Source organism: Vicugna pacos, chromosome 1, assembly GCF_048564905.1.
Source record: "Vicugna pacos chromosome 1, VicPac4, whole genome shotgun sequence".
Classification (NCBI taxonomy): Eukaryota; Metazoa; Chordata; class Mammalia; order Artiodactyla; family Camelidae; genus Vicugna; species Vicugna pacos.
The window spans coordinates 114,060,454-114,085,278 of record NC_132987.1 but is presented as its reverse complement, the minus strand read 5'-3'; the positions used below and the strand labels follow the sequence as shown (position 1 = coordinate 114,085,278).

Sequence of the window (24,825 nt, the reverse complement as noted above, 5' to 3'; positions counted from 1 at the left end):
AATTAAATCAAAGTCGGCTGACTTGAGGCCTTAACGACATTGGAAAAATCACTTTACCTTTGTCTATAACATAACCTAATCAAAAGTAAAATCCACCATGACAATCATTCTTTACATACTCTAGGGGGCAAGATTATACTGAATACCAAGGGCAGGAAACTTACAGGACATCTCAGAATTTTCTCACCACAGTCAGATACCCATAGAGATTAAAAAAAAAAAAAAAGGAAAAGAAAACAGAAGAAACAGCAGCTAAACGCCTTCCTCACACTATAAAGAAAACCCAATTCTCATCTTACCTTTTAACAAAAATGAATGGATTGCAGATTTAAGTGTCAAAAAAATGATTTCACAAAAATGTAGGACAATATGTTATGTTAGTGATCTTGGTTTTGACAAATATCTCCTAAAATGGTAAAATAATACTAACAAAGAAAAATAATAAATTGGACTATTTCAAAGTTAAGAACTCTTCTTTATTAAAAACATGATAAAAATCTAAGTTGTGAGAAGACGTTTGTAATTATATATACAACCAATAAGAGTCTATCCACCACATGTAAAGAATTCCTACAGATCACTATGAGAAACACAGAAAATTCAGTGGTACAGTGGGCAAAAGACCTGTGAAGGCAGTTGAAAAAATATATGCCAATAGCAAAAAAGCACATGAAAGACACTCAATTTGATTAATAGTCAGAGGAATGCAAATGAAAAACACAGTGAAACATACCAACACTTAAGAGAGCAGCTTAAATTTATAAAAGATTAAAATGCTAAGTATTACAGGGCATATGAATAAACTGGAAACTGCTGGGAAACTCTTTGTGCCTCCTAAAACTGAACATACCTATACTCATCTACAGCGATCACACTCCTAGATTACACCTAATAAATACATACCCAAACATATATGCACCATGAGACAGACCAGCATGCTCCCAGCAGAACTAATCCTCGTATCTATAAAATGTCAACTCCACAATGCCCTTCAATACAATAGTGGAAGAATCATGATACATTCACGTAACAGAATAATATTCAGAATACAAATGAATGTTCTACAAAAACACACACCTTTGAGATAAACATTCAAACATAAAGTTTAGCAAAGTTAAGTCACACAAAACACATAATGATTATACAATTTATATACAGTATTTTAAAAAACCCCAGCAAAACGAATCTATACTGTTAGAAGTCAAGATTAAGTTTCCTCTTAATGAGTGAAGACACTTGAAGGGATATGTGAGCAGATATTTGAGGTTTGGGTAGTATTACTCCCTTGAGCTGGATGCTGTTTCCGCAAATGTGTAAAGATTGTGAAAGTTTTTCAAGAGGCACACTTCTAAGATATTTGTGCTTCTATGTACAATTATAAGGCAAACTAAAAGTTTTTTACAAATAGGATAGGATGTCTTTAATTGCAGTTAATTTCCAAGTTAAAAAAAATGATAAAAGACATCACAAACTATTTCAATCAAGGAAAAAAAAAAAAAGCCCGAGTAACACCTTGAAAATCAGACAAACTTTTATTTGAGGGACAGAAAAAGAAAATGAGAGAGAGACATGAAATGATGAAACTGGAAATCCATAATGTATATCTAACAATTTGGCAAATGTACAAACTGGTCAACCATGAAGATGGGAGTATAAACAACCTCTGAAATTTGCAACTCCACAAAAGCAACAAACACTTGGCAAAAATTATCATAATCAACACTTACAGAATTCTGGAAAATAATGAAAGATAATCAAAAATGGTATAGTTTCGCCCTAAGAATAGACAGTTTAGTCCAGTGAAACAGAGTTGAGAATTCAAAAATAAACTCATACATCCATGGCCAATTGATTTTTGACAAGGATGGCAACACCAGTCAATGGGTTCAAACAGTCTCTTTAATAAGTAGCGCTCAGACACTAGGATACCCACTCATAAAAGAACGGCGGTGGGCTGCCTACAACAACCATATACAAAAATTACCTCAAAATGGATCAGTAACCTAAATATAAAGGCTAACATGACTGACCTTCTTTGGAAGAAACTTAAGAGTAAATTTTCATGACCTTATATTTGGCAATGAAGACTTAGATACGAAAACCACAACATGAGCAACAAAAGAAAAAATAGATAAATTGGACTTTAAAACGGAAAACCTCTGTGCTTTAAAGAACATGATCAGAAAAGTGAAAAGACAAATAATAAATGTAAAGGGGATTTGTCTTCAAAATATATAAAGAATGCTTACACCTCAAGAACGAAAAGAGAAATGTCCCACTTAAAATATGGGAAAAGGACTTATTAAAGTCCAAAGTTACACAAATGGCCATCTGAAGAGATGCTCTGTATAACTGGTCATGAGAGGAATGCAATTCAAAGTCACAATGATACATCACTTCACACCCACTGAAAGAGCGAGAACAACAAAAACATATTAAAAATCTAAGGAGAAAAGTGTAAAATAATGTGTTCCTGACGATGTGGCAGGAATGTAAACTAGTGTGGCCACTGTGGGGAACAGCGCGGCGCCTCTTCCAAAAAGCACAGAATTACAACCAGCTCAACAGTTTACTGAACACAGAGACCCAAACAGATACATCAGTGAGAAAGGATCAGTAATCCAGTAACTACTGCTGTAGAGCCAGAAAAAATATTAAATTTGGATAATTCGTATTTTAAGTCAAATTAATTCTGAGTTGAGAAACAAGGTAGGAGGTAAATAAAATCATAAGAAAACTAGCAGAAAATGTCACGTAATCTCAAACCAAAGACTATTTCCACAAGCAAATGTCCTAAGTGGAAAAATATAGGCGAGACCCGGGATACACACACATTTGCACACAACCTTCACGACCGAAACCCCAACACAAGAAAACCAGGAACACCACGCATGGTCGTCCGGGCCCCGGTCCCGACAGTGCCGCAGGAGGACCAGACCTCCGACCCCCGCGCACCAGGTTCCTTGGAGAAGCGCGACCAGGCCGAGGGCTCCCAGAGGCCTGCAGGCCAGAGGGCGGGTGGCCCGCCCCGCAACCCCAGCCCAGTCGAGAGGGACCTCACGCCCAGGACCGAGGGTTGCCGGCACACCCCGCACCCGAGGCCCGCGCCCCCAGCTCGAGCAGCTCTGAGAAGCTCAGAGAACTGCAGACTCACCCTCTGTGGAGGCCGTCCTGTCAGAGGCTCCTTGGGGGCGCTGTCTCCTGAGGGGCCGACGTCCTGTCAGAGGCCCCAGAGGGAGCGGAGGCGGCAGGTCTGACACCAGCAGCGCTGGGCCTGGCCACCTCCGTCTCCGCTCCAGACCGCAGCTTCCACCGACTGGACTGGCGTCCGAGGCCCTCAATGCATTCTGGGGTTCCGTCTGGCTGCCAGGTTTATATGCGTAGGGTTTACGTCTGTGGGGTTTACGGCAGGGGTTTACGACTTGGGGGAGTTTACGACTTGGGGGGCTTTACGGCTTTTGGGGTTTAGAGCTAGTGGGTGTTAGTCTCGGCCCCGCTTCTGTGGCTGCCGCCGTGGGCCACCTCTACTGCCTGGCTCTGGTGGCCCGGCCACTCCCGCCCCTGGCTCCCATGGAGGTGAGCCGTGCGGGAGGAGATCTTCAGCGGCCTCACCTGCGACACACAGGGGAGGCCACAGAGCCAGGAGCCTCATCTTCGTCTTCGTGGACGAGAGGCCTCCGAGCTGCAGCCTGAGGGGCGACCGCACCAGAAGGCCAAAGGTAACCTGTGTCCCCTCCCTCCGCGCGGCCTCCACATGGGTGTCCATAGGGACAGTAGGTCCTTGAGCAACACGGGCGTGAGGTGTGCGGGTCCACTCACAGCAGAGTGTTTCAGTAAATGGGTGCTCTAAATATGCACACCATAAACCAACCCATCTTAAAATGTTTCTCCCGTGGATTAAAGGAAAAGCAGGGAGTTGTGGTTTTCACAAAGTACGAGAGGGATTTTTTTTCCCCACTCCCTAGTTTCCCACGTTGTATAATATGATAATGTTTGTTGTGAATCTGCAAAAGGGCTGCATGCCACTTGTGTGTGCTGTAAGGTTTCTAATTGCTACCTTCAGCTATTTCTAAGATCGTTAAGTAGTCAAAGTGGGTTTATTTTGAATGTCAGTTATCCAAGAGCTTTAACTACTACGTTTTGTCACATATAGTTCACAATGTGGTTCAAAGACGCTGAATTACTTTTCCATAAACCATTTCTGTGGGTCATTGTGTCCTAAACTATATAATGGGGTTGGGGATCATCTGACTTCCTCACTGTCTCTGCATTTGCCCTCCCAAATGGAAGAAGCAGTATATTCCATGTGTCCTACTGACTTTTCTCACTAGTCTGTAAAAATCATTAGCATTTATCCTCAATATGGAACACTGTACTGAAATATTAGCATATATTTTAAATTTCTAGAACACATCCAGGGGGACTATACTTTGTGTGTTTTTGCCATTTAGCAATCATTTACATCAATAAAAAGCCATAAAGTCAAGGAGCTTTTTTTTTCCAGATTGCCTATGGTAGTTTTCAGTAGCAGAATTTTGAGGTATTAATTTTTGATTCTAGGAAAGTCTTTTTCTTAACTTAGTTCCATAAACTGTAGGACTGGCATCATTATTTTTTATCAGCTATTTTTATTTCAGTTTTGTTGTATATGTTTTTCTGTTTAATCTTTCTTTGTGTCATATATTAGGGGTGGATGGCAACATTGTCAGAAAAGCAGTTTCTTTACCCTCGGGCCCATATCCTCTGTGCTCCCTATAACTGAGGAAAAAAAGATTCATTGAGAACATGTGGTTTCCTCCTGTTGAGGGTCCCTCCAGATATTCAGGCATCTACCTGCTGAACAGTGTCCTCTGCTCTAAGTTGCAAAATATTTTTATTCTCACGTAGTGTATTTTTGTGTTTGTGTAATTATAACAATTTCTCTCTTTCCTACCCCCGCAACCACGCCATATACATAAAGTCAAGAGAAAAGGGCAGGAGAAGTGGAAAGAAAATCACAAAATTCAATTGGAAGAGGTCCCCAATAGTGGAACTTTAATTTTCATTGCACTTGGCTCTGTGGCCAGCAGGCCAGCTGCTTGACCTCCCCGGCCCCATTTTTGTCCTCCAGTGTTAATTTGTTTGCCCTTTGTTGCTGGCTCCTGTTGCCCAGAATCCCTGGAGTTAATCACATCACAAGGGAACTCGTTAACTCTGGGACTATATGTGACAGTATTAATCGTGCAGTTAGTCTTAGTTGAGCACAGTGATGCCCATGCAGTCTCCTGCAGAGGAAGGAACGTAAATCTAAGCTGGGCAACTCTTCTTTCTGGCACCTGCATGTGGGACATTAGATACTGTAAATTGTGTATGGTGTCAAATGAGTAGCTAGTGTTAATGTGTCACAGATTGAGTGCGACTCTGGGTTAAAGTCCTAAAGACAAGAAGAATGTCGAAACAATGGTTCTCAGTTGTAGAAATGATCAGTCTGATTCTTCCCGGCTTCAGCTGACTTGGAACTAAATGGATGCACACGGTTTTTAACTACTTAATCTCCTTATTTCATCATATGTAAAACTTCAATAATCTTAGCTTCTTCCTGTTTGTTGTCTCAATATCCTGTTGGGAGTTAAATGTTAATGATTTTCACTGAGCCCTCTGCAGCATTTCTTGCATTCTATTGATATTGCATTCAGTCTCTAATTGTGATTGTCCACTTTGCATTGGCTGTGTACAGAGTTTCTGGACTAGAGTTTCTTTGGTTTTAAATTATTCTATACTGTGCAGGCATATTTATCTTGAAAAGGAAAATTCAAACAAAACCAAAACCCTCCTACAAGGCCTATGCTATGCAAATGATATCTACGGATGTTTGTATTCCTTAAAGAAGTGACTCAAATTTACCTTATAAGTATCGTATCCTGTTATGTGGCATAGTTAATATATGAAATAATCATGCTTCCAATTTAGTTTCTTTTTCCTTTTTCAAATAAAACCCTACCATGTACTCTCCATTTCTATATTTGTTTCTTACTATCAGGAAATTCTTTGGTCTTGGATTGCTCTCCTTCTCATCTCTTTAAGAGCAAGGTGAATACAATCCAGACCTTCTCCTCTATAGATTCCTCTCCCAACTCTGCATCCTGACAGTGAACCTCTTACACTGATCATAAGATGCATACTCTCACATGTTTTATCATGTTCCTGCCTTATTTATGTATCCATTTGGTAGACTGTGAGAATGTACTATGGTGTTTGTAATTCCTGTATTTCCTGTGAAATTCCATTACCTTTATATAAAAAATTATATTGAGGAAAAGGTGTGAAAAATCTCAGCATTAATACATTTTAGCTTTTATTTCATCCTCAAGGTAGATGGAAAACATATGATCAATGAGAACAGGAATGCCACTTCATGAGATAATCAAGGATATCACACACCAGTATTCTCTGCTTTGACCTTTTCTCTTTAACTGTTTACAAACTTACTTCTCAACATCCAGATCTTAACTGCCAGGGAATTGACATAAAATCCTTGCAGTTTCTGTTTAATGTGATTTAATCACTCTGGAGTGAGTAATCAAAGTGAGAGTAATGCTGTGGACTAATGACAGCACCTTCTCTGGGTTCATTCTGGTAGGTTTTTCTGACCGACCTCAGTTGGAGCTGGTTCTCTTTGGGGTAATCATGTCCCTTTACCTCATGACACTCCTCGGCAATGCTGCCATCATCCTAGTATCCCTCTTGGACTCTAAACTCCACAATCCCATGTACTTTTTCCGCTCCCATCTCTCATTACTGGACCTTTGCATCACCAGCAGTATTATTCCTCAGCTTCTAGTCAACCTGGGGGGTCCAGATAAGTCTATCACGTATGGAGGCTGTGTGGTTCAGCTCTATGTCTCCCTTGCCCTGGGATCCACAGAGTGTGTCCTTTTGGCTGTGATGTCCTACGATCGCTATGTCGCAGTCTGTCGTCCTCTGCATTACGCCTCTGTCATGCACCCTCGGCTCTGTCACATCCTGGCATCCATGGCGTGGCTCAGTGGTCTGGCAACCACCCTCATACAGTCCACTCTCACCCTGCAGCTGCCCTTCTGTGGGCATCGCCATGTGGATCATTTCTTCTGTGAGGTTCCTGTGCTCATCAGGTTGGCTTGTGTGGACACCGCCTTCAACCAGGCAGAGCTCTTTGTGGCTAGCGTCTTATTCCTGGTGGTGCCCTTGTCGCTCATCCTGATATCCTACGGGCACATCACCCAAGCAGTTCTAAAGATAAAGTCAGCCATTGGATGACGTAAAGCATTTGGAACCTGCTCCTCCCACCTGACGGTGGTGATAGTCTTCTATGGAACCATTATCTTCATGTATCTGCAGCCAGCCAAGAGGAGATCCAAGGACCAGGATAAGTTTGTGTCCCTCTTCTACACTGTGGTGACCCCCATACTTAACCCCCTTATCTATATTCTGAGAAATAAGGAAGTGAAGGCAGCACTGAAAAAAATTCTGAGGAGGGGGAGGGTATAGCTCAGTGGTAAAGTGCATGCCTAGCATGCCCGAGGTCCTGGGTTCAATCCCTAGTACCTCTATTAAACAAACACACAAATAAATAAACCTAATTACTTCCCTCCCTCCGAAATATTTTAAAAAAGAACAAAAAATTCTGAGGATAACTTTATGATTCAGTGGGACATGATTATTAAAAGACATTTAGAAGAGAGTTATTTAGACCGATTAATGGATAATGACTCAGTAAATGATTTGGTCATGTTCATAATTTTATAAGTGAGTTTTAGTAGAAAAAATTTTAAACAGAGTTTGAATTTTCCACTTGGACGGACCTGAGTTTGAATACCCATTCCACCACATAACATCTGTGTGACCTGTACAATTTGCATAACCTGTATGTTATCTATAAACTGGGCTGCATAATATTGAGCAACCCAAACTAAAATTAGATTATTCTAGACGTTTTATTGTGTATAAAGTTTATTCATAAAATCAATTTATTTAGTAGGTATAACCATATGCTATATGGGTATAACTGTAATTTTTCTTTTGCAGAGATAGAGATATTTTGACCTGTTGCTTGTAAAAGAAAGAGCAAAACATAAATGTCAGTGGCATTATTCTTTCAACTAGCCATGGATTCCAGGACCCCTCAGCTTGTGGGAAGTTCCCCTGACTGAGTCCCATTATACACTGAGCTCACCTCTATTGCTGCGTTTTCCCTCCTGCTTGCAAGTTTCTGATTTTTTGTATTTCTTTCCTTAGTAGGTTTTTGGAGTCATCACAGTTTAAAGTCTTTACACAGGTGACTCCCAGATTTCTGTTCCAACACGAATATTTCATAGTCTATGTTCAACTATGTATTTCACTTCTCCACCTAGGTGTATTAAAACAACCTCAAATCAGCACATCCAAACTAAATCGAAAGCTCCCTGATTTTGTTTGTTTTCCCACACTATTCCCAGTATCACAAAATGGAACATACATCATCCCAACTCCTGTCTCCTATTTCGCCTACTGTACGTAACCTAGACACAGTCCTGTGGATTTTACCTTTTAGCTATCTCTCTAGTCTAACCATTTCTTTCCATTTTAATTTTCTACCACCAGTGCACTTCTAAGATGATCTCCTTACTAGACAGATGATATTTATTTAAGTGAATTAAATATATCTTCCCTTATACCTTTTATCATTTTGGATGTTGCTAGGTACATGCAATGTTTAGTGCATCATGGATCTTATGTTTGCCTTATCTCCTTTATGAAATGCATTTGTTTATTAACAATTACTGAGGCATTGAACATGCAGATGTGAACAAAACAGCACCCACACTTTTATATGCTAATGGTCCAACTCAGTCGACTGGGAGATTTTCCCTCTGTGATGGTATCTATTGGCAAACAATAGAAGACATTAGGGGGAAAACCCCTCACTTTCAGCATATTGATTGTAGAATCAAATCTGTCTCAAAGAAGTGATAATATTAATGGTTATGTGTTTTTATTATATTTGGATTTTTGATATTAAACTGATATGGTTGCTAAACAACATCATCTAGGCAGTAGCACCCCACCCTGAAGAAAGAGGAAAGAGTTTATATTGTTATTTGCTAAATCAAAAATATGTTAATATGTGTATAAGAAAGGAAAGAATCCATGAGTGAGTTTTAAAGGGGCTGACAGCTTATAACAGAAGCCAAATAGTTTTCAAGTGATATATTTTAAGTGACAGGGAGGACATTTTTAAACAAAATCATTAGAAGATTTATATATATATACACCTAGCAGGATATGGTTGGAAATAGAATGTTCTCCCTCATGCTGAGGAGAGCACAAACATCTCTGAACTCCAAGTAAACTGGGGCTTAATAATTTAGAAAAATATATAGGAAAGGAAAATCAGTTTATGGAGCACACGCACTGACAGGTTTTTTCTTTTTCTCTTTTGTAATGTGAGTGCCTGATTTGTGGTTTGATTCAATGGGGGATCCATTTCAATGGGGAATCCACCTCAAAGATGGCTCTCTCCAACAGACATGTTGCCAGCCACTTGACAAGGTAATCAATCAGGCCACCTTCTCCCACTGAGGTGCCTTTGTTTTAGAGATTTTAGTTCATTTCAGTCACTGACATTTTGGGCTCCTGGTTGTATTTTTTTCCCCAAATCTTCTGGCACTTCAAATTCTGGCTCTGATGGTTTAAATTCACCAACAAAGAGTGAACTGAACAAACAACCCAATCCAAAAATGGACAGAAGACCTAAACAAGAAGCAATTCTCCAATGAAGACGTATAAATGACTAATAGGCACATGAAAAAATGTTCAATATCACTAATTATCAGAGAAACGTAAATCAAAACTACAATGAAGTATCACCTCACGCCAATCAGAATGGCTGTCCTTCAAAAATTCACAGATATCCAGAGGGAATCCTAATTCAAAAAGACACCTGCACCCCAATGTTCATAGCAGCACTATTTACAATAGCCAAGACATGGAAACAACCTGAATGTCCATCAACAGATGACTGGATAAAGAAGGGGTGGTATATTTATACAATGGAATACTACTCATCCAGGAAAAATGATAAAATAACACCATTTGCAGCAACATGGATGTCCCTGGAGAATGTCATTCTAAGTGAAGTAAGCCAGAAAGAGAAAGAAAAATACCATATGATGTCACTCATATGTGGAATCTAGAAAAAAAAAGGCAAATGAACATATGTAAAACAGAAACAGACTCACAAACGTAGAATACAGACTTGTGGTTGCCAGAGGGGAGGGGGGTGGGAAGGGATAAATTGGGAGTTTGAGATTTGCAGATGCTGGCTGGTGTATATAAAATAGATAAATAAGCGTATACTGTATATCACAGGGAAATATATTCAGTATCTTGTAACTTACAGAGAAAAGAAATGTGAAAATGAATATATGTATGTTCACGTATGACTGAAGAATTCTGCTGTACATCAGAAATTGACACAACTTACAAGCTGACTATACCTTAATTAAAAAAAGTGTGAATCCAAGAAATCCTAGGTCTCCAACCTTGCGCCTAACAAGAGTAGAACCTCAGGCCCACTGCTGTCCCCTCCCCCCACCACATCATGTGGCCCCAGGTGTGTTGTGTAATTTTCAGGTCTTGTCAGTCATAAAACGTTTTTTTTCAAAGTTTCCTGATGATTGCTGAAGGTTTTAATTTGTTTTTAATTTTTATTTCTTTTGAGGGGGAAGCTATTAGGTTTTTTTTTTTAATTTATTTATTTATAGAGGTACTTGGAATTGAACCCAGGACCTCATGCATTGCTAAGCATGCACTCTATCACTGAGCTATATCCTCCCCACTCCACTGAAGGGTGTTTTGCAAGCATTATAACTACTATAATCTCTGCTCCAGCCACAGTGTTAACTGTTGATAGGCTGAGACCGGTATAAAACAACTTAATATGCAGGATGTGGAATCTGGAAATTTTTGGTAAGCAGGATCAGACTTAGATAATCAAGGAAAAATGGGGGCTCTCCAGTTCTGAATGACAATAAAGCAGCAATTAATTTTTTTCTTCTATAGAACCTGTGAAGTACTCTAAGGGTAGAAAAGAGAAATAAGAACATGATTAATTTGCTCAAAAATTCAAAGTGACATTTTACTATAGTGAGAACAGAGCAGTACAATAATGCCTGATATTTGTTGTTCAATTGGAAGTCAATCTTCAGCCACCTTGATATTCTGGGCCAGTTATTCAAGAAATTTACTCATGAGGTTATTTTTCTGAATTACTGTAATTTCTCTGAATTCTCTGTAATTACTGAATGATAGTATTTTTCTGTTGCCTTATGCAAGAATTATAAAGGGGTAATCGGGATGAATTTTAATTGGCAAATGTTTTGGAAAGTGCCAAGGTAAGCTCTTGATATCTTACTGCATAAATCCTTAAGTAAGAGAAAGAAAGATTGCAAGGCATTTTTTCATGATCATGGTCCGGGATCTTATGGACATTTTAATGAGTCCCATGTTTTCCATAGAGGAAATGTAATTCTTGTACCCTTCTGGGGACATGATGATGCCACATTAGCAAAGTCTATTGTTTGTTTCCTAGCATAAGCCATCTCGTTATGGAGGAAGTAAGTCAATGAGGTTTCTCTCTTTCAAGTTAATTTTTTTAAGAAGTGGGGTCACTAGGGGTAGCTCACTTTCTTCTCATACATTACTGTGCAAGCCCCAGGACCTGGTTTAGAAAACATTTAATTTTTCCATTATTCAGAATGGATATTTTCATGTTGTACCACAAACTGCATGGACCAGGAGCAACATGTTTTAGAACTGTTGCAGAGAGATTCATCTTCCAGAGAAGCAGCTCTGTAGCCATTGTGGTAACTTTTTAGTCATAACTGAAGATCAAACTTCATTTGTGCACCAAACTTCCAAAGATAGTTTTAACATTCTTGCATCCTCTTTCAGGCAGGGGAAGAAGATAAGGTATTATTTTTCTGGGCATAATGACATTGGTTTGGGTGGTAGTCAGTGTGAAGTCAGACTTTACAACATCCTGAATACTTCCTTTTCTTGGAACCTCTCATTTGGTTCCCTAGTTTGCTTTTTCTTGAATAGCTCCTGTGCTTCTGGGAGCATAAACTGAACACTTATTTATTTATTCTCAAGACACAGGCCGCTGGAAATAGTGTGGACAAGGAAGTAATTCCAGAGGCTAGAATTCATGTTCTTGTCCTGAAACAGGTACATTGACAGGAGGCACCAGCTGCTGTCATTAGACCAGCATCTCATCTCGTCTGACTAGATTGTATGTTTTATTGCAGATAGAGCAAACTATGAAATTAAAGAAACAGACTTGTGAAGACTGGATTTCAAATTAATCTTTTCATGTTGTCTCTGATTATTCCAGAAAATTTTCTTTCTCATAAAATTGCCTTGGCTCCTTTTTTTCTTCCTTCCTTCCTTCTTTCTTTCTTTTTCCTTTTTGATGCTTAATATCTTCCCTGTTCAAAGGCAGCAACAAATGGGTTTAATGGAAGCTTTCTGTATTCTTCAAAATGGAAAAAAAAAAACAGTCCCCTGACCCAAATATTTTTGCAGTGACACACATTTCTGAAACATCTTGCCAAGATCTAGAAACCATCTTACTGACTTAAAAGGGAATAATATCAAGATATACATTATCTGCTCAACCAACTGGTCTTACTTTTGACTACAAATAAATTTCCAGAAATTCATTTCTAAAAGATTAGCATATGCCTCACTTCTTCACTTACCACTCTGCTACCCCTTTATTTAATTGCAGTCTCAGTTTTCTGATCTGCTCTGGAGCTGATTGACTCCATAGACAATTAAAATGCTTGTTTTTCATATCAGCATGCTACTTCCTCTCATGGTACATCCTGAAATCTCCTTATTCTGAAAGGACATTTGAGCTCAATGTAAAATTTATTTTTGAGTGCAATTTTTGTTGTTTTTAAAAGGTACAGGTAGTTAGCTGACAATATTTGTGACCTTTAGCCTAGAGTTATTTCTATTCTATTTCTATAAGAAAGTTGTGTTTCCTTTATTTAAAAATAAACTAATTTTTGTGTTTTGTTATTGGATATTACAAATGAAAAAAAAAAAAAGAATCTACCAAAATAAGAGTAGAAAGTTGAATGGTGTATAGCAACATTTGTATACCAGAAGGTATTTTAAGGAGAATAATAATTCATGGGCTCAACACTATGATAGCACTTTGAACTCCCGCCCTATAATCACACAGTGAAATAATAGATGCCAGATATTTTCAAAGAGGAAAAAAAATGTTAGTGTTAGAGAAGAAGGCAAAATATGAGAGTTACAACATTTGTTGATACAGGTGGTGTTCCTGATGGGGCCAGCTGAGGAGAGGAAACTGGAGATGTGACACTGGATCTGGAATTCTGTGAACAGGTGAGTGTGAGGTGCTGAGGGGAATGTTCAGCAAAAGCAGGGGGAGGGGTTTTATCAAAGTTTTTTATTACAGTCAGGCTGGACACAGTGTGATATGACAACACCCAGGAGTTTTCCATACTTTAAGGTAGACGGGCTGGAGGTGCATCTTGTTCTCTGAGGGTGGCATGAATAATCAGTATAATATGAAACCACCCAGAAGATGGCTGTTTGGATAGATGATTGGACTGCAAGTGACAACACTGACTGGGTGACAAGCTAAGACACCATCGACTATGAGTACCTTATTTTTTTGTGGGTAGTACAGATAATCAATGGTTTTTAAAGGTGGTAGGTAGCTGTAGGGACACAGCATTACCTTCGAGGATGTAGAGGACCCTATCCAGTGGGATGTCCCATGTCATCATGGTGGATTGGCTCAAAACAAAGGGACCAAAAGTGCCCATGTCAGGAGATCTTTTCAGCTGCCAAATCCAAATACTAGCTTCATACAGTGGACCATATACCATAGTGCGCTGGGGGCACAGAAAGAAGAAATAGAATTGCAAGGGAGCATAGTCAGCATTTGTCAGGGAGCTAGAAGGGAAGGTTGGTTGAACCTTGAAAGACACTCGTTAGGTATTGGTGGAAGGAACAATTATTAGCGTGAGTCATTCAATCCCAGCTAGACAACCTGATTCTTTCCATGATGTGTCTGTGTATTTAAAGAAATGTGTCTTTGTTTACAAATATATTTCTACTTTAGTTAAAAACTTTAATGATGGTATTTTGCAGTACAGATGTTTTACAGTTTTGTAATAAAGGAGACATTACTTACAGTATAACTTGTTAATTTGCTGGGGTTTTTTGAAAATTTCTTTGTGAAGTAAACTTGATTAAGATGTTTCTGAAATATTTCCAAAATTATCTACTTGTTAATTTTGTATTTTTATCTTTATTATGCTATTAGAGTCTTTTCTATGTTTTTAAAGAGGTGTTTTATTACTATTCAGAATTAATTTTGTTAATTTATGTAAAATGTTACTTTTTTCAAGTTTTATTTTCTGGTATTTTTCTAACTTACTTACCTGTTCTTTTCTTATTTTGTCTTGTTTAAAAAGAGTGTTTAACTATAAAATTCTCATATTTTGATGCTTAGGATTTAAAAAAATGATACATTTAATAATCTCCAATTGAAATTTTGGCATCTTGTTTCACCTAATTTCCTACTTACTGATGGCAGTTTTACAGCAGTAAGTTAGAGGATATAATGAGTAAGGTTTCTATTCTATACATAATCGAAGTTTTCATTAAAGCTTAGTAACTGGTCAATGACATAAACTTTGTGTTACCAACATGTTTGCTTTTTCTGTGTTTATTTTACTTGAGTCTGAAAATCTAACAGTGACATGTCTTCATTGTCAATTATGTTACATATATTCATAAGGCAACTGTAAGAATGATTACTTCAGCTTAAATATTAGCTTTCATAGTGTTAAACTGTGAGCTTTTGATGTTAAGAAAATTTATTGTGAGAACTTGAGGGTATTGTGTTTCTGATTTTTTCATGTCCTTTGTCTGTCTTTCTTAATAACTCTGTTTTTTCCCTTTTCATTGCTTTCTATGCAAGTTACTCAAGCATATTCCTTACTCAACTTTTTTTCACTTACTTTCTAAATATAACTTAGAAAGTAACCATTATAGATATATATAATGTGGTTTCCCACAGTTGTTCTGTCCACATGTGGGGCATGTCCAATTGTGGTCCAATCAGAAGGGGTTATAGACTCAGAAAAGAGTTATTGCCTGATACGAAGGCACATGCAAATAACAATTAGAACCAGAGTTTTCATATATGAACTTGAAAATTGTAGTGAAACGCTTAAGGAATAGTCTGTTATGAGTGCAGCGTATCTACAGATCATAGTGAAAATACATACCTAGAGCTAAGCTGGGTCAGCACCAACTGCAAGCTCAGAAGTTGTAACATGGACACAAGCAATTTTTTTTCCAGTACGAGAATCTTTAACTACATCTAAAAAAAAAACACTTTGTAATGAAACTTAATGTGTGATTTGTAATCACCACACATAAAAGAACAGCCATTTTATTTTTCTTTCTTATTTTTGGCTCAAGAGGTATGCCCCGAAGACAAGGGCTTGTTATTCAGTTAGTTTGTTAATTATTTAACCATCCTTATCATAAGAACATGTGCATGTTTGTTACAGAAAAACAAGAAAGCAAAGACAATTAAAGAATATAAATTCCATAATCCCATCCACTCGCAGACAATAATAGTTACCAACCTCATGTATATACCTTTTTCCCTACTTTCTTCTTCCAAATTTGTTTTATTATATATGTGTGTAAATAATTTCAGCTTTATTGGGAAATAATTGACATACAGAACTATAAGATATTTAAAGTATACATCATGGTAAGTATACATATATATAGGTATATAATGAAAAAATTCCCTCCATATAGTTAGTTATAACACCTATCGCCTTATGTATTTATCTTTTTTCTTTTGGTGAGAACATTTAAGTTTTATGCTTTTATTAAGTCATTCAGTATTTATTCTATGTATTTACTAACTGTTTTGTCCGAGCCCCAACACCTGGTATTGTAAAGGTACTAAGCCAAAATCTGTGATCTCAACAGGGTCACACTAGTTGTTTGTATGGAATTTAGAAAAGGGAGAGTGGGAGCTTAAGAATCCCCATGTGCATTTTTAGAAATAGGCAAAAAAGAAGTAGTCCCACTTCATTGGCATGGCAGTTCTCATTGTAGGTGGCAGACTTACCTAATGCACCTTGGGTCATCTAACATCCTGTTCTGCCATCCTTGCTTTCCATCTAATGGCATAAATGCTGTACCCTAAATGACAACATTTTAGCCCTCCTTGGGGCCCATTCACTCCTCAGCTAATAAATAGTATTGTCTTATCAACCAACTGCCTGGAGATTTGGTTAGTATAAGTATGCTTCCTGAGTCTAATCACTGCTGGGTTAACTGAAAATTAGGTCCATGAACACAAAAAGTTGTTGGACCTAAGATGACCTCAGCAAGGTACTGAGTCCTAATATTGTTCTTACTCTTTTTCATAAACAGTCAATATTTTTAGGGTTATTTATAAACGTGCTACAGTGCAAGTGGGTCTCTGCCACAAGCTTCACCCAGGGGGAAGATTCCGTTTATATAATTACCTTGGCAAAGGTTTAGAGGAACTTTTCCCACTTCACATGTCCTCATTATTTACTGTTTCTATCTGGCTGCCTTGTCTAGTGGCCCTTAGCTTATCTCTGGCTCATAGTTCACATATTCTTGTCCTGTGACAGTCAAATGGTGGCATTTTTAAATAGTGGTGGTGGTGTAGAAAAAGGGGTGGGAGTATCTAAGAGGAGGGAACACTCCCAACTCATTAATTTATTAGCATTATTCTTATACCAAAACCAGAGGAGAGCACTACGAGAGAAGAAGACTGCAGGTCAACATTTCTAATGAACACACACACACACTTTCAACAAAAATACTAGTAAACCAAATTCAGCAGCACATTAAATGGGTCATTAACCAAGATCCACTGTGACTTATCCCTGGGATGGAAGGATGATTCAACATATGCAAATCAGTTAAAGTGGTACATCACATTAATATCATGAAAGAAATATATCATATGATTATCTCAATAGATACAGAAAAAGTTGTTAACATTTAACATCTATTCATGATAAAAACTACTAACAAGTTTGGCATAGAAGGAACATATCTCAACATGATAAACCCCATATATGAAAAGCCCTCAGCTAACATTATACTCAGTGGTGAAAGATTTTCTTCTAAGATCAGGAAGAAGACCAGGGTGACCACTCTTGCCACTTCTATTCAATATAGTATTGAAAGTCCTAGCTAGAGCAGTCAGGCAAGAAAAAGAAAGAAAAAGTTTCAGAATTGGGGGAAAAAAAGGAATAAAATTGTCTCTATTTGCAGATGACATATATATATATATGTATATATATATATGACATGTATATATATAAGTATATAACATATTTATATAATATATATAAACATATATTTTTATATATATATATAATGTGTGAATCTTTCTCCATCTTGCTTGCTCTTTTCTCTTAACCTGACTAGTTAGGCTAACTGATTCTGCCCTTTGTGTGACCCTGTTCCCCAGATTTCAAGTTAGGCCACTTGCAGGTTTTAGGAGCTTACCCTCTGAGCATTTCTTTTTCTTTTCTTTTCTTTCTTTCTTTTTTTTTTTTTTTGTATGATGCAGCCACTAAACTCAAGCTAGCTACTTCATAGCCTGACTATATAGGCTAACCCAATAGATCTTATCAATAAATTCAGTAAATTTGCAGAATATGAAATTAACATACAAAAACCAGTAGCATTTCTATACTCTGAAAAAAATTTAAAAATTGATCCCATTTATCATAACATCAAAAACAATAAAGTACTTAGAAATAAATTTAACTGAGGAGGTAAAAGATCTTTATGTTGAAAATGGTAAGAAATTGGTCAAAGAAACAGAAGAAAACAAATAAATGGAAAAGTATCTTGTGTGCATGGACTGGAAGGGTTAATATTGTTAAAACATCAATACTACAAAAAGTCATCTATAGATTCAGTACAATCGCTACCAAGTTTCCAACGGCATTTTTTTTTTTTACAGAAGTTTAAAAAAAAAGCTCCTAAAATTTAAATGAAATCACAAAAGAACCCAAATGCCAAAGAAATTCTGAGAAAAAAATAACAAAGCAGGAGGTATCACACTTTCTGATTTCAAGCTATGCAATAAAGCTGTAGTCATCAAAGCAGTGTGGTACTGGGTTAAAAACAGACAAAAAGACTAATGGAACAGAATCCCAAGCCTAGAAACAACCCCAAGCATATAAAGTCAACTAATAATTAACAAAGAAGCCAAAAATACTCAGTAGACTTATCATATGATTCAGCAATCCCACTCCTGAGCATATATCCAGAGGGAGCTCTGATTGAAAAAGATACATGTGCCCCAGTGTTCACAGCAGCACTGTTTACAATAGCCGAGACTGGGAAGCAACCTAAATGTCCATCAACAGATGACTGAATAAAGAAGTTATGGTATATTTATATAATGGAATACTACTCAGCCATAAAAAATAATGCCATTTGCAGCAACATGAATGGACCTGGAGATCATCATTCTAAGTGAAGTAAGCCAGAAAGAGAAAGAAAAATACCATATGATATCACTCATATGTGAAACCTTAAAAAAAAAAAAAGAAAGAAAGAAAAGAAAAAGAAAAAAGGTACAAATGAACTCATCTACAAAACAAACTCACAGACATAGAAAACAAACTTATGGTCACTGGGGGGTAAGGGGGTGGAAAAGGATAAATTGGGAGTTCGAGATTTGCAGATGCTAACTACTGCATATAAAATAAACAACTAGTTTATACTGTATAGCACAGGGAACTATATTCAATATCTTGTAGTAACTTATGGTGAAAAAGAATATGAAAATGAATATATGTATCTTCCTATATGAATGAAGCATTGTGCTGTACACCAAAAATTGACACAACATTGTAAACTCACTGTGCTTCAATAAATATATATTTAAATTTTTAAAAATAAATACATAATAAAAGTAAATTGATCATAGAAAAAAAGATCAGACTTGTGGTCATCAGAAGTGGAGAGCAGTGAAAGAGGAAATTGGAGGAATGTGGTCAAAAGTTACAAACTTAAAGTTATAAAATAGGTAAGTATTAGGGATGTAATTTTCAACATGATGACTACAGCTAACACTGCTCTATGACATATAGGAAAGTGGTTAAGAGGATAAATCCTAAGGGTTCTCATCACAAAGATTTTTTTTCCTTTTTTCTCTTCTTCTTTATTTTATTTTAATTGTATCTATACGAGAAGATGGATGTTAGCTGAACTTTTTGTGGTAATGATTTCACGATCTCTGTAAATCAAACCATCCTGCTGTATACCTTCAACTTTTACAGTGATGCAAGCCAGTGATTTCTCAATAAAGCTGAGAAAAAAAGGAAAGTAAAATGGGGTGGGAGAACTAAATGAGGGAAAAAGACCTTTGTGAGCTCAGGAAATGTACCAAATTTGGAAGAAAGATAATCTGCACATTTCCCAGATGACAGATGCTTCCCAAGGAAGCCAGTCATGGCAGCCTGAGGAGCCCCAGAATTGTCCGACATTTGTTGTAATAAATTGGGCACTGGAAATGGAACTGAGAGTCTAAGTCACCCAAGGCAAGTTACCATATCTTAGCGATCACATCTGCCTGAGGATGGTTCCTTGAATGAATTTTAGTTCTTTGTACCCACATTTCCTCCACCACAGAACAGGGTTAATAATAACCAGATTTGCTCTTTGTCAGGGCTCTCTGAATACTATTAATGTGAATACTATATTAGTTTGCACTGGTTGTTCAAAACACTCAAGCTTTTTTTTGAATTCGTGTTCTCACAGAGACTACTAAATATTGAGAAAAATGTGTAGAAATCTTGAAAGTTTATTACACACTTGAAAAATACTTTTGCCTAACAATAGACCTCCCTGATTATCCATTATAGTGATGGCTTATTAGTTAGATCTGTAAGACTGCAAGAGGAATTGATGCCCTTTATCATAGGATCTGAAACATAGACCCACACACCCCAAGACCTGTGTATAAACATGAGAATTGATTTCATCTTATAAGGGAACTTTAACAATTATATCACAGGGTTTTAAAGAGCATTCCTTGAAATACTTGTATTTTAAAATATGCAAATATTTTGATGAAAGTCAGAAAATATGTTGGGAAAAAGTAATGAAATAATTTTTAAAAGATAAGATTCATTAGATTATGCTAAAACTTACAAAAGCACCGGTATTCTGGGACACTGTTTTGGGAGCCCATGATCTCAAATGACGTACATCTGTCCACAAGTCTTTTTAGGAAACAATTCGTCATCACCGCAGCAATATCATCCATTTATACTGACCTGCGTCAAATTCTCAGAACAGATAATGTGTAGGTCTGGGTTGAGAGATTGTCCCCAGATTGATGAAGTTCCCTTCCCAGAGTCATCCCATTGTACTAAGGGGACAAGTGGTAGACATTGGGGAGCCAGGGCATTTCTCCAAAAAGACAAACAATTACCGAGGTATGGCACATGCTCACGGCCCACAGCCCAGAGGTTGCCTTTTTCTTCACCAAGATCTTGAAGAAAAGCTTCAGCTAAGTTAACGGGTCACAAAAGCCAGCAGCTGACCTGTTGTTTATCCTATTATGTTGGCAGACCAAGAACAGCCAGCCATATATCTTTCTTTTCTACGTTTAACAATGTGCTGGTTCCAGTTTTAGAAGGAGAAATCTGGAGGTATAATGAGTGGAAATTAGAGGAGTGTAGAAGGTAGATGGGTTTGTCCACAGATACAAAAACAAAGCAAAAGTCAAGAAGAAACACCTAGACATCTTGATTAAGTTGTTCTCTAATTAGAGGTGGCCAAAAGAAATGTAAGCTATTGCACTGATCAAGGAAATGCTTTGATCTATACTCCTCTTAGGAAAAACAAACTGCAAAATCATTTAAGTTAGGATTCGGTCATACTTTGTACATTGTACAAAGCATAGGTCTTTGAATAATTGCTATATAAATGAAATTAATGGATTCAATTTGTGCTAATAGCAATATAACATATACAGATTATTTTCATAGCAGCATTTAGTTTAATTTAAGAGATTGCCCCCATCTGCTTATCCTGAAGTTAATGAATTTGGAGAAGCTTGGGAGGGTAACTTTGGGGAACAAGAACATTGAGGTAAGAAGGCTTCCTGAAAAAAATTGATTACCTGTTAACTGGGAAGCCTAATTTTAAAGTTAAAATAGCAAATGTCTAGGGAACAAAAATGAAAATAGTCGAACTATTTGACCAAGTCGATACTGGCACTTGATTTTATATTACTTTCCAGGTATAGCCTAAAAATGAGGGGAGAAAAAAAATTAACTTCCTCTGAAACACCAACCCAGCAAAAGAAGGAAGTATTTAGAGGTCCAACAAACTCAGTACAAGGGGTTGTGAGCTCATCACACTCACTGAAATAGGGGGATGAAATGCTAACACTCCAGGAAATACCTTTCCTCTACTTGCTCGCTAGAAAAGGGAGTCTTTGATATTAATCTCCAACCCCATCCCAGTGTTCCTGTCACATATTACATTGGAAGGAATTTTTAAATGTTTCGCGTTGTTAGGAAACTATGATAAAGCCCCTGTATATTTCCTAGTAAGGCTTAATTTGTTTATGCCGTTGAATTGCCTGAGTCCTAAGGGCGCCTCCTATTCCCTAGAGATGAATGAAATGTCTTACAGGGAAATGGGTCTCAAGAGATTTTTTGTGAAGAATGTAGAAAAAGGGAAATAGTATAAGCAATTATTTCACTTCAGACCAATCACTAAAATGATTCAAATTTAGAGATGAGAGGAGAAATAATCCTTCCTAAGCATTAATTGGTTAATTACAAAAGGCTGATTGAACACTTACCTGGAGTCACAAAATATTTGGACTTACATTTCCATTGTATTTAAATTTGAATTCTCTTGTATTTAAGAACGCTACATTGCATTTACAGGGGGAATAAAAAAGTACAAACTCTTTAAATTAGCAAGCCTTAACCCTGACCCAATAGTCAACAATTCGTTCAGTGCTTGGCATACGAAAATTCATGAGGGAGAGTTGCTTTCTTGAACATTCGCACACACAATTACCTAATCCTTGGGACCAATTCCAAAGAAGATTTCCAAAATAAGCAAATTATGTTCTATAAACTTGGTCCATGCTGCGAAATAATAAAGACAATACAATCATATTCTGAATAGAACAATGGTGAGAGGAGACAGATTTTTATTTGGGTCTTGAGGAAGGCAAAAGAAATTGACCAGAGAGGGTCATTGAATAGGGAAGAGAAGGTGGTTCTTATAATAAGAAAAAATATTAATTACCAAGCAATATAAACAAACTTAATTTTCTGCCTTTCACAAGCAAACAATGCAGCATTTCTGTTATGTATTTAACTAACAGTTGTGCAACATTTTTTTCTGTGTTAAGCACTATTGTAAGCTATTTTTTCACTCCCTAATCAACAGAACTCATTATATCTTCATCCAGTGGTAGAACAGAAAAGAACCAGACTTTACATCTCTGTAGATTTGGATTCAATTCACACTCTACCATTTATAAGCCCTTTGACTATGGACAAATTAGGTTTCCTATTATATTCAGTTCCCATCTTTTAATCTCTGGTTCCAACTTCCTTTGGGATTCAGAACTTCATTATTTCTAAGGATCAGATAGGTCTTCTATTTCCAGCCCCCTCATTCACAAATTCCTTTGGAGAATGTAGTATCATTTATTTAAACCAAATCTCAGTCTTGCTTGATGAGAATGAATGAATAGAATTCTTAATTTACCAGGTAAGGGAAAATGTCCAAAAAATTTGAAAAAATTATTTCAGAGAAATATTATCAGAGAAAGTGCAGTATGGTAACAAAAAAAAAATCACTCCTATGACTTGTGTTAACAATAAGGAAAAACTTGGTCAGATTGTTACATCCACTTTTTAGAAAATTCTGTGAATAGTCTTTGCTCAAAAAGTCAGTGGCTTGGAAATTCAAAGAAATACTCCACTGAAAAAGTCCTTTTCTCACCCAAAAGAACGAAGCAATGAGACAGAATCTCCACATACTGATTTTGAAAAGCTAGGAGAAAGTCCACACAAGGTCCAGACTCTCTCAGTGGTAGGACTCACATGAGCTGTTATCTCTTTGATCCACTGAACCAGCAGTATCATGGGACAGACAGAGTAAAGAATGTCTTTATGATGGGAAAAAGCAACACCAGACAGCCAGGAGTCTTGTTTCTGCTCCTCACTCTAACAGGAATGAGCTGTGTGAACTTGGCATCTCTCAACCTTCCTGTACCTCTACCTCATTCAGAAAGTGTTGGATTCCATAATCTCTCAAAGTCTCTGAAGATCTAGAACTGGTAAAGGAGAGCCATTGTGGAGAACAGTCTAGCTGTTGATGTTGCCTGAACAAATCTATCCATCCTGTTAAAGAGAACTGACTCCATCTACTGGTACTAAAATAGAAGTCTCATAGGGACACAGTCATATTATCAATCGATAACCCTGATTTTTACCTCCCAGTCCAACTCTCAATGACTGTGATCTGGATACATGTCATTGCCTGATTCATTCTGTTATTTACTAAAGCACATAGACGAATAAAAGGAGCTCAGAGCATGTAACAAATAATGGTTCCACATTCACATCCCTGCTTCACATGGAGCAAAATATAATTTAAAAAAAAATACCAAGCAAACTTATGTGCCTGCTCTTTCTAGCCTATACACCGTGTTCAACAAGGCTGAACTAACACCCAGCCTCAAAATCTGAAGGGAAGGTTCTGGTTCTGGGTAAGATGAAGTAAGTATACTCTGCCCTGTATTTTCCTTTAAATGCAACTATAAAATCTGTGTATAAAGCCCAGAGGAGCTGTCAGGAAACTATAAAATATGAATAGTTGATGACAACCAGAATACAGAGCAACAAAAAAACAGGTGATGAGCTTACCGTGTTTTTTGTTTGCTTTTTATTGAAATATAGTCACTTTACAATGTTGTATACAGTGTACAGCATGGTTCATCGTACATATACATACACATATTCCTTTTCATACTCTTTTTCACTGTAGGTTACTATCAGATATTGAGTATAGTTCCCATACAGCATGAACTTGTTGCTTATCTATTTATATATAGTAGTTAGTATGTGAAAAATCTCAAACTCCCAATTTATCCCTTCCCACCCTCTTTCTCCCTGGTAACCATAGTTTGTTTTCTATGTATATGAGTCTGTTTCTGTTTTGTAAATAAGTTCATTTGGGTTTTTTTTTCTTTAAATTGCACAGATAAGTGATACCATATGGTATTTTTATTTCTCTTTCTGTCTTACTTCAGTTAGAATGACAGTCTCCAGGTCCACCCATGTTGCTGCAAATGGCATTATTTACTCTTTTTTATAGCTGAGTAGTAGTCCTCTGTGTGTGTGTGTGTGTGTGTGTGTGTGTGTGTGTGTTGCCACAACTTCATTAACCAGTCACCTGTCGTTGGACATTTTGGCTGTTTCCATGTCTTGGCTGTTGTAAATAGTGCAGCTGTGAACATTGGGGTGCATGTGTCTTCTTGAATTAGTTTTCTCTGGTTATATGCCCAGGAGTGGGACTGCTGGATCATATGGTAAGTCTGTTTTTAGTCTTTTTAAGGAACTTCCATACTGTCCTCCATAGTGGCTGCACCAATTTACATTCCCACCAGCAGTGTGGGAGTGTTCCTTTTTCTCCACAGCCTCT

At 37.3% G+C, this 24,825-nt stretch overlaps 1 protein-coding gene across 3 annotated transcripts in view; it reads left to right on the top strand.

Moving 5' to 3' along the window:
* The first annotated feature begins 3,486 nt into the window (after positions 1 to 3,486).
* LOC140698380 (olfactory receptor 2H1-like) overlaps positions 3,487 to 24,825 on the top strand; it is a 66,041-nt gene continuing 44,702 nt past the window's right edge. For all 3 annotated transcript variants that reach the window (XR_012076134.1, XR_012076135.1, XM_072968683.1), the window contains exons 1-2: positions 3,487 to 3,719; positions 13,346 to 13,419. The gene's annotated coding sequence lies outside the window, so the exon portion shown is untranslated. The remainder of the gene's footprint in view (positions 3,720 to 13,345; positions 13,420 to 24,825) is intronic.